Source organism: Aotus nancymaae, unplaced genomic scaffold, assembly GCF_030222135.1.
Source record: "Aotus nancymaae isolate 86718 unplaced genomic scaffold, 86718_ANA_hifiasm-v0.15.2.pri h1tg000019l, whole genome shotgun sequence".
Classification (NCBI taxonomy): Eukaryota; Metazoa; Chordata; class Mammalia; order Primates; family Aotidae; genus Aotus; species Aotus nancymaae.
This window is the reverse complement of record NW_026988431.1, coordinates 57,976,318-57,988,455: the sequence shown is the minus strand read 5'-3', so window position 1 is coordinate 57,988,455 and position 12,138 is coordinate 57,976,318.

The window sequence follows — 12,138 nt, the reverse complement described above, 5'->3', positions numbered from 1 at the left end:
TAAGGAAATTAAGTCTACTAGTAGACAGTCACAGACTACTAAGGCAACTACATTTCAATCTTCAAGATCACTAATTGTAAATTTGTTTGTAATTTTTTAGCCATCACAATGAGTTCCAGGCATCAAGGAGGAAGTGGGAAAAGTAAAATGGGTATCTCCTAGATGAGGTAGCTTTCTTTAAACAACACTTCTTACATCTTATTGGCTAGAATTTAGCCATGTCAAGATGCAAGGGAATTTGACAATGTGGTTGATTAAGTGGGCACATTGGTTCTCAGAATAAATTTGGGGTTGTAGTCCTAGAAAAGATGAGGAAGGTGGATACTGAAGGCAACTGGTATTTGTGTCACAGTCTCTACTGTTATCCTTCTTACTGATCAATAGCTACTTGTTTCCAGTATACATGAATTTTACAGTTAATGTGGTTTGAGACGTGGTAAAACCAATTCTTCTGATATTTAAATTATTCACATTTAAGAGACACTATTATGCTTAAATCACTGTTTCTTATATAATCAATTCCTCTTTTTTAGTCTTTTTATGTCTTTACAAAGGCATCCTTCAGTTTTACAAACAGAGACCTCATCATTATTCAGCTTCAAGTTTTCACCTTAGGACTTCTTGAAACACATTTTACATCTCTTTAAAGTTCAGTCTTTGGGCTAATGCCCAAATCCAATCTGCTTTTGCAAAGACTTTCAATGCATGTGTAAAAAAATGCTATGATACAACATGTTTGTTTTGATTGAGTGTTCCAATATTAGGATATTTTGAAACCTGTGATGGAAATTTTCACAAGAATATATAGAGAACAAATATAAAATGATACATTTTTATAGTATGAGTTTATATTTTAACTCAAATATGTTAAATATGAGTACAGTAGAGCCAGGAATTGCAGATGGTTTCAGAGATAAAGCCTCACTATTTTGTTCCCATAAAGCAGCATTTAAATCTTTTAAACTCCATGTGTAATTTGAGAGATTAATTGCTTTCCAACTGAATTCTAGTGACACTTAGGCTTTCCTGATTAGGGAAAGGAGTGTGAAGGAAGACTGAATTGCTGAACAAAAGCATGAATGCTTGGATATATTTTATATAAAGGGATTCTTCGTAGGACAGAAGAAAGAATACTACCATAACAGCTTGAGATTTGTGGCCTAAAGCCCTAGAAAGTCTCTGGGCCCCATTCTGAGGCTGATATTCTGGAATTTATGTTGTCACAGAATTGTTGAGATATATGATTGGATATACATCCTTTTTTTTTTATTGTACTTTAGGTTCTGGGGTACATGTGCAGATTATGCAGGATTGTTGGATAGGTACATACATGGCAAGGTGGTTTGCTGCCTTCCTCTCCCCATCACCTATATCTGTATTTCTCTACATGTTATCCCTCCCCCCGCACCACCCGCTGTCCCTCCCCTAGTGGCCCCCAACTGACTGCAGAGTGTGATGCTCCCCTCTCTGTGTCCACGTGTTCTAATTGTTCAACACCCGCCTATGAGTGATACCATGCAGTGTTTGATTTTCTATTCTTGTGTGAGTTTGCTGAGAATGATGGTTTCCACATTCATCCATGTCCCTATGAACGACACGACATCTTTTGCTACAAAACCAGACTCCAGAGAGTCATACAGAGAAGATAACCTCTTCACAATTCATTGAAACCTTTCCAAGAAATAACCCAAATTTAGACAGCTGCCTATATTTCTAAGTGACTTCTATTTAGATATTTGTTTCTTCAAGTACAGATACCCACTCAAGATACTTAAAAGGGGGTTATTGTAGTGAGAAGTAAAATTGTATAGAAATCTCAGAAGAGGACCCATGGAAGAGCTGGCCTCGAGGGGAAATAAGGGTTTCTGGGACCTGGGGCAGCTCTCCTCAAGGATGGCCATTGAAGATCATGGGTGCTTTTCTTAGCTCACTGGCTCTCTGCCTGGCTTTTTATGCTCATTTCTACCTTTTGCTCATTCCTGAGCCACTCATCTGGATTTGAACCTTCAGTTGTCTCACTCTAACTCATAGCCTTTTTCTCAGCTTTACTCTGACAGATGTTTAAGTCTCCTGAATTTGTTTTTTAATTCTGTAACTCTAGAAGCTGGATTGTTCTAGTTCATGTTTTTGAGACAGGCAACATGGTAGTCTAAGGAGGGCCCAGAGTTGGTTCAGTCCAAATAATTGTTGCCAGGCCGTGGTGAAAGAAGGGAAGAGAGAAGGATGGGTAATTTATGTTATTAAAACATGGCCTCAGCAAGCCCAGGGTTATGACTTAAGGCAGTTTTTTGAAAGTGCAGTGGGTCTGGTATGCCATAGCTTCCTCTGAAAGATTCTCAGAGAAGGGACTCAAAGGGAGGTTTACAGGGCCTAGTTCTAAGTGTTAGGGTGAATGTGAGAAAAGGTACCTTAAGGAAAAAAAAGTATTAAAGGTTTTCATTTTATTAAAGGGAAAAGGTGACAATTCAGGATCACTCTGGGTATATGGTAACCATTCAGGTAATACCTCTAGTCCCAAGCCAGCATCAACTTAATAGGTAGTGTTCTTACTAGACCTCTTCAAGGTCATTCTTTTACATGTAATTTGGGTGTAATTCTCATTTTGTCCTCAAAGAGCTGTTGGTGGACATGAGTAGCCTGGAGCTTTATTCTGACTTTGTTCTCTAAGCTGTCATCAAAGACACTTCTTAATTTCCCAGGACTTGTCTATTTGACAGGCTCTGAAGTGAAATTTTACACCTAATTCCCCTCTAAGCAAAGCATTCTATGAGAGTCCCAAGAGACTTCCAAAAGTGGCATTACAGATGTGGCAGGTGCTTTTTCTCGGCTTGTCTGACATCCAGGGCCAGATGATTCTGATGGGAGCTCAAGTCTGTCTCATACAAATTCCCCTTTATTGGCTCTTGAAATGGACCCATTTTCTTCTTTATGGAGGAGGAACTAAATCCAACAGATGCTTGTGATTAAAATAAGAGATAATGATAATAGAACTTTTACCAAGGATGTGCCTCTTCCTGCAATCAGATACATGCCAAGGTGAAAACGAGCCATTTATCTGCGAATAAACATTGCACTGGGAGTAAATGGTTTATTTTCCAAGTTGGAAACAATTATTCTTTGACAGCATTGCTCTCCTCTTAAGATTTTAGGTTTATTATAATGTCATTAAAAACACATTTACTTGGTATTAGTGAAACACAGTTCATTGCACTGTTATGTAAAAGACAGTTTTGACAGAAAGTTAATAAAAAAGCAGTCTCAATTTAATTTTTCATATTTCTAAAAAGTATGTACCATCTTTCCATGAATTAAAATATCTTATTCACTGAGACTTCTTTGAGTAAATGGAATTTTATTTTCTTTCTCTACAAACAAGAATGATAGACTACAATCATATCAAATGGCCAATTTTTCATTGTATCATATTTTCTTCTCTGGAATATAGAAATAAAAATGTTTCAGTTTCTGATTATAGTTAGTGAAATTATTCTACTTCATTCTATACCAGTCAATATAAATGCTACCTCAGAAGAATGAAAGTATATTCCTATTTTCTTTATGTAATCCCAACTGTACAAAGTTTAAATTCAGATTAAACATCTAATTTCTTGGAAAGAATACCCTTTAAAATATCCATCACAGATTTGGGAAAACTTATTTATAACTTGCTTAATTCAAAAAGTCCCTCTTAGTGAGGAGACTGCATGCTGTCATGGCTTCCATTGCAAAATAGATTTCTTTGAATCATATTTTTAGCTTTTCCTCTAACAATTATTTTTCCTCCCCTTATTAGTAAAATTTCTCAAAAGAAAGTCTATACACGCTTTTATTCTTTTGCACCGGTTGTGTTCTATTTGACCCATTCAAATTAGGCTCTTATTCCCACTGTTTGACTGTGATGATCTTGTCAACAACGACCTTTATATTTCTCAGAGGTCATCTTTGTCAGGGTTTCAGCATTACTTAAAGTGGTTGACCAGTCTCTTATCTCTAATATTGTGCTTCACATACTCTTAAGGACACTACACTCTCATGATTTCCTTTTTATATCACTGACTGCTCCTTTACAGTGTTTCTGAAATTTCTTCTCCTTTTCACAGTCTCTGACTATTGCTATGCTCAGGGCACAGTCTTTGTCCTCTTAGAGACTGACAATCTCTCTAGGTGATCCTGTCCAATGCCTAATGTATAATTTCGCCTTAAACATCACTGCTTAATGCTTAACTCCAGATTAGGGTACTGACACACCAAAAGAGAACCATGAATTTTCATTGGCAAACTGACTTTTCCTTTGGTCTTCTCCATATTATAATCGACAACACTATTTACCTAATTGCTCAGGCCAAAGACTCTAGGGGTTTCCTTTTGAATCCTCTTTTGCTTCACAGGCCCATATACATTTTGCAGTTAGTCTTGTTAACTCTATTTTAAAATATATGTGTAATATTGGCTCTTATAACTCCCACCTGACCTGATTCATTCTACTCACACTGATCCAAAATCTCCACTTCATAAAACAGTCAGGGTTATCTTTAAAAAATGAAGATAAGATCATATTCCACCCTGGTGCAAACTCCTCCACTGGCCTTGAATTATAAAACTAAGACATACTTTTTCCCAATCACCACCAAAGCTCATTTGTTCAGGTCACTGCCTAACTCCAGGGCCTTGTAACCTGCTCCTCTTTCCTGAGCTCACCCTGCTCTGAGCACAACGGCCTGCTTGCTGTTGTTTAAATTCCAGGTGGTTCTAGTTTCAGGATCTTTATACTGACTCCCTTCTTTAGCACTTTTCCCCTAGATTCTTGCATGACTTTTCCTTTATATTATTCTTATCTCATCTTAAATATTTCTCAAAGATGTCTTTACTGGCCAGTGTATATAAAGGAGACATTCACTGTTTCACTCTCTCCTCTTACATGTTTTTTACAGTATTACTACAGAAAGTTTTGTTCACCTTTTTACTAGTGCCTTTCATTCTCAGAATATATTTCCTGATGGCGTATGCTGTCTCATTCATAACTACGTTACTAGTAAGTGTTTGGCACAGATAAGTTATTTAGTGAATATCAATTGAATAAAGAAATGTTTTTTTCTTTGTAAAGATTTAGAGAGGGCAGTTGCTAGAAAAGGTTTTCTATAGTAACTTCATTTCATATGTTGAGCACCTACAATATGTTGTAAGCATTCCTCATGTGCCTCACAATAATTCCATATGGTAGATACTGTTATTAGTATCCATTTTACGTATGAGAAAACTGAGGCACCAAATGCTTAAACAATGTGCCTGAGGTTAGTAAGCAGTAACTAGAGATTCTGCATTACAAATATTGGCATTCCAATTCCAGATTCTATACTTGTGAACATAAACAATAATTCACTTCAATGAATGTTTAAAAAATAGCTTACTATTGATTTATAGAACAGACATAAACTTTAAGTGCTTGAATTGAACTTAGGGTTTTCTTAGTAAAATTTCTGAATATGGCCTTATTACAGGTGAGTCATGGTTTAATTCTTTAAAATGTTTTCTTGAAAAACACTTTTTAAAATGCATCTCCTCCATTGTCACCCAACCTAGTAGATATTCAATACATCTTGGTTGAATAAAATATCAAAAGCAAAATCTAAGCATGTGGTAATTTTTATACTCTTATTATTATGGTGGTCATTTTTCTTCCAGAGGTAGAAGATGTAATTTTGTTGATGGATAGGAGGTGGCGGTGAGAAAGCGAAAGCCAGCATGTGGCCTTTCTTTCCTTGACTGTAGGCTCAGGTAGTACTTGGGTCATCATATTTCCAAAGTATGCCAACCCACAAAATAATTCTATGAGGTACTTTATTTATATCAATAGTCAGTGTAATTCACCTAATGAACATTTTCGACAATTCATTATGTGTTAGGCTTTGAAGCAGGCTTTGGGGCATAAATGAATAAAATATGAATCTTGCCTCAAGGAATTTATGGTCTGATAGAGACAATACAGACAAAAATAACTGCACTAATAAATGCAGATTGACCTCATCTCTGTGAGATTTGTATTAAGGAAAGCTTCACAGAAGTGATGTTTAATTTGGGGCTTAAAAATGAGTTAAATTTTGTCATCTCAATTGGGATAGATGAGTGGGGAATGAAAATCACCCCTGACAAAACTTATGGAGCAAAATAGCTCACATGAAAAGGACATCAATTGTCTTTGGGGGCTTCTCTTTAATAAGTTCATTAATGTTCATTAATGATCATTTAGTTTTATAATTAGACAATCTGTAAACTGAAGATGGAAGATACTTAATTCATGCACAATGCCACCTGCTAAGTTTAAGATTTGCCATTAAGGATTAGTAGATCCTGCTAATCTCTAGGGATTTGCCATTCTGTTCTATAGAAGCAGGAAGCAACATAGTCTGTTTTTCAAGTCATACATTAGACAGTGGTAACAAGGTGGAAAAAAGAGCAAGAGAGAGTTCCACTGATTGACGGGAGCAAGTTGAAGCCAGCCCACATATCAGGGGTATTTTATTCAGCAAAACAATGAACTTCACCTCTCAAATTCCTGGAAAAACAATCACCAGGAGCTCACAGCAAAATGAATGATGGGGTCACGGGCTGCCTTTCTTTTTGATTTTGTGGAAGATAGGACGGATTATCTAAACTTTTTCAGAAATATTAAACTACTGTATTGTCACATGCAGCTTAGAATTCAACACAGAGAAATATTTTATGTCAATGCTTTTCAAACCGCACAAAGAATTAGTGGTTCCAAGAAGCCCCCTAAGAGTGGAGGGCATCAGGGAACGCATTGTGGGACCAAAACTATTCAAGTTTTGGTCACAGAAACTACTCCTATGTCTTTCCCTGTCATTCTTTTGTGTAAGGTTTTTGTCCACCAAAGATATTTCATCTGAAATGTTTAAATAGCACTGTTCTAATTCTAAGTCCAGTATAAGGAGAAATGAGTCTTTCTTGAGACTGCTATTTTAATTGAGTGGAATAGTACCATGCACATGCTTAGTGCAGTATAATGCACAAATGCAGAAAATGGACTGCAGAGCACTTTATGGTAGAAAAACTCAGCTTGACTCAGAAGCTGAGTCATTGTTCCGATGATGCACTTTTATCAATTTAAGAAGCACTTTAACTCTTTGGCCTCTGCTGAAAAGAAGTTTAAGAGGAAACACTTTAATATATGAAGTGACTCTACAACCTCCTTTTATCCACTCATAGTTATAGGAAGCGGAACAAATAAAAGAATTCTTTTAAAGCATTTTCTTTTAAAAATACTCAGTATCAGAGGATTCTTTCTAGTTTTAGAGAATGTGTTTGAAGATATTTTTGGGGTGAAACTGTAAAGATCAAGAGGGCCCAGAATGTAGACCTAAGACATATTCCCTTGAGTGGGACTGGCACTGGGGCTCAGGGAAGGGGCCATTATCCAGCTATAGACAAGGAAATTGTTCTAGCCCTACAGGCAACACACTGAAAATGATGCTGAGGAGCAGTTAGCTGAGCTCTGCTATGTTCCTAATATTCAGGACAGTGAATAAAGTAAGATCCAGGCAGGACCACAGCAAGATAAGATCAGGAGTATTTCATCATCAAAAAAGAGCTCAGAAATAATGAGACACATGTAGGCTTGGTCAGAGAATTATGTAGAAGTCCATTTCTTAGGTTAAGGTCTTTGGAATATGGGAAAAGGGGTTCCTGGATAAATTTCAGGGAGTTTATGAATCCTGTAAAATTGTAAACTTGCATAATTTTTACTATGGAAAGAGGTCATACCTTTCTTCAAAGTTTTAGAGGTGACCACGTGTGAAAATGTTTCAAAATTTTCATATGAAACTAAAGGTTAGAGTTGAGTAAGACCAAGATGGACTTGATGTTAAGATATCTGATTAGAAGACTTGATTCCCAAGGAAGGATAAAAGTGACCCAGAATGTATGCAGGAGTCAGCCTACCAGTAGGGTTAGCTAGCTTCTGCTTTGGGAAGAGGTAGAGGAAATTGGGTAAAATGTAATGCCTTGTCCTTCCTAAAGCCTTCTCTTCTTAGTCAGAATTAGGGAAATTTATAAAAAGTTTTACTCCAAGGCTTACTAGTGGGGAATCTGCATGCTTTCTTTCCACTAAACACCATCTATAATAGTCTAGGACTTGGATCCATTCCTATAGTCACCAAATGCTTGTTTAGCACATACAATATACTAGACTCTGTATAGGAATATGGCAGTTTCTAGCTCTCATGAAACATACATTCTAGTAAAACATTCTGACTCTAAAGAAGATAATAAGTATTTATAGGTTGCAGTTAGAGATATTAAAGAAAGAAACTGGTTCTGAGATTGCATTAGTTAGGACATACTGGGTTATGTTAAAATTGCAGACACTCCCTAAAATGTGTGGACTGGTACAACTCATATGATATATTCATTGTCACCTGGCTGGGGCTTCCATGTCGGCATCACACAAAGATACAGGCTAATGAAGTCTCTTCCACCTGTAACATTATTGATCATTATGCACAGGGGAACAGAATAAGGCAAATACACACTCTCTCTAAACTTCTGACAGGAAGTTGCATGTCACTTCCATTCATATTTCTTTGCTTAAATAAAGATAAATGATGGTTGGGGAGCTACTAAAGTAGTCATTAGGGAGTAAAGAAAGTTTTCTGTAAAGATGTGGCATTTGAGTTGAGATCTGAAGCATGAGAAAAGACTATGTGAATAAAAACACATCTAGTCAGAGAGAACAACATTCATGGCCAAGATTGAGCTTGGAATTTTCTAGGAATATAAGAAGATTGATGTCACCTAACATCTGTTCCCAGTGGATTTTCTAATAATTGGATAGAAAATGTGTGTGGTAAATGCTAGTTCTGCCACAATATTCTTCACCAGAAATTTTAACAATGTTCCATTCCAGGTTTCCTTGGGTTATATGGGTCTCTGAAGATGAACTTTCTCACAACTCTGCAGATTAACTACTCTTTGCTTAATAATAAGAAAAGGGACATTATTTCATGGCTCCTTTGTTTCCAAGAGTCGAGAAAAATGCTACAATGGCATTTTATTTGCCCATATGATAAGATGGTACTTATATGGGGGTCACAAAAGACCTATAAATATTTGTTAGCTATATGTCTAGATCAAACATGCCCGGTCATACTGGCCTTGTAGAAAGGAATCACACATTGGAAATTCAGGAATTCTGAAAATCTGGCCCTAACTCTTTCATTATTTTTGTTGATGTTATTATTTTTATCATTATTATGTAACAAGGCTTGGCTTCTTTGAGCTGTTTTTTATCACATTCACTGGCAGGGCTACTATTTATAGTTGTGCAGTTTGTACTGGACTGAGAGAATGAGTATGGGCTAAAATCCATCCTGTACTCTGACAAGCTACATGCCCTCATGAGGGCTCTATATCCACCTGAATAGCCTTTTATATTGGGAAGGTACCCTGTGGATAACTGGAACCCTGTGCACCTGAATTCAGGAAATAGAAAGAACAGCTGATTTAGTAATAAAGCACATGAAAAACTCTATTGTCCCGTGAAATCTCCAATGTGTTCTCTGGATCCTCAACCATCAGAAGAAGATCCCAGGTGATGAAGTACTATGGTAGCATAGAAAATGACTCAATTTGCATGTGTTTAAGACTTGCAGGTACCCTCTTCCCTGGTAACATTGTCGTGACTGAGGCTGTAGTTTGAGTAAGATGCATAGTATACAGAGAAAAAAAAGACAATCTGAGCCCCTGATAGTCAAATCATTCTTGGTGACTAGTGGTATGATTATGATCCAAGTCAAATTACTCTTGTATCTATTTAGCACATAATGAGGGCTTAGTCACTGTGTTTTCAATGATTGAAAAACAAGTGAGAGCCCATAAGAAAGGGGCTTCAGGGTCTGGGTATGAGCTGGAAGTAAGGAATGTGTTAGAGCCGTCTCTCTGTTAAACTATTTATTCTATGTGTAATTTAGGAACCTAGTTGTTATTCCAGCCATTCGTGATGATGGTGAAGACAAGAGATACTCTTTCCTTAGTGTTTTGCAAAGTGCTCAATACATAGCTGGCATTAAAAAAGTTAGGCAGTAAGGTAACAGCAGTGCAGAGGGAAAGAAGAACTCATGGCAATAGCAGTAATTACATAACTCAGTTTTGAGCTGGGGCCTTCTTTCTTTCTGATACTTGGCTAAACTTGGCTTAAACTCCAATCTCACCTTTATGAGATCCCATAGTTTATGTAACTTGCTGAAATTTACTGCCTTTGTCCTTTCTTTGTGTCTATTCCATATTAACACACACTGCTTCAGTTCCTCCTAAGTTGCAATTGCGGAAGAACCACAGTGAGTCCTCCTGCAACAAGAAACATCATGAGGGCTGCCATTTTGTTGAAGTTATTTTTGTGGGAAGGTGGTAAAATGTGAGTGTTGTGGAGGACATCATTATCCCTGGTGGTAAAAAGGAGGAGATGTTAGGTTGGACAGGGAAGAGCTTGAATATGCTGGATGAGAGAACAGTGGAAAATGGCACTCAAGTTTTAAGTTATATTGGGAGATAGTGCTGCCATTTGCAAGAATTTTTTATAACAAGGGACAAACTTCAAAACAAATATTACATATTTATATATTTAATTTATGCCATACTATTTCCCAAATATATTTTTACCAGAGTTAGAACTACCCACTCTCACCATTTTAATAATGATGTTAACTTATTTTACTATTAACTATGGCATTTTTTTCAAATGTATTTACTTATTTATTAACAGGTAAAATTGTATGTATTTATTATCTACCATAAAATGTATTGAATATACCTTGTAGAATGACAAAATTTGACTAATTAACCTGTGTATGACCTCACATAGTTATCATATTGTTGTGAGAACACTTAACATCCATTTTCTTAGCATTTTTCAAGAATATATCATTGTTGAACAAGAGATTTCCTAAACTTATTCCTCTTATCTAACTGCAATTTTGTATCCCTTGATCAGCATCTCTGAAACGATATATATCATATTTATAGAAAATTAAAGCCTTTAGTATGCCAGTTTATCAAAAATACACGAAATCAAGCAAGTATAAATTTATTTATGAGAGGTCTGGAAATAATACAGAAAAATGTCTTTAACTGATATGTATGAGGATGTGATGGCTGATTAATTCAGAGGCTTATGGGAAACCAATCTAGCCCTGATATGGGAATAATGGACTGCTAATTGGCATGCATTTGAGCTTGTTAATATCTTGTTTCCCACCTGCTATGTCCCCTCCTGTTGGCATGTCTGCTAAGCAGATAGACCTGAGCTGTTGGATAAGGTTAAAGTGCTTCAGGCATTAAAATCTCCAGTCATTTCACTCTCATCTACTGCTAATTTATTTTCAACACTTCTAAAAGAAAAGTTGGAACAATTAACTATCATAGATGAATCATTCTCTTTTAATGCCACAGAGTTTATGTGTGGAGCAATAAGGACATAAAGATTGAATCTTGGGGTTCACTAAGAACACCCTTAGCAAGAGCACAACGAATAAGTTAAGAATTCTTAAGAACTAAAAATTTGAACCTGGACCAAGAAAAACATAAAATAATGGTTTTAAGACAGAAATTTCGCCTGAATTTCCAAGTTGATTAATCGTTTATAAGGGGTTCATGTTCATGAATCATACTTCTGACAGCAGAAAAAGAGTGTTAATAGAAAGTTAAAAGCTAGAATTGACCTGAAAGATAAATTTAACCCAACTCAATGATTTTATAAAGGAAACTTGAGGTCCAGGAGGGTTAAGTGATTTCCCCAAAGTCACAGAACTAGAGGCAGAGCTAAAACTAAATTTCAACCCTTAAGACTCTGACACAAATTCCTTCCCAGGATGTTCGGCTTATAGTTTCTAGAATATCGATCCCAAGAAAAGTCTGTTTGGCTTATTATTCCTTTATTGAAAGAAACAAAAACATTTTTCTTGAAGACCTACTGTATTTGCAGCACTATACAGAGAATTTTAGACATAAGCAGAAGTAAGCCCTTCACTTCAAGGGGCTTAGATAAAAGATGGTTTAGTAATATAATGATTAACTCAAGCTAAAGGCCAGAAATTGGTATGGGGTGAGGACCCCGAGGGGAAGGCCAGA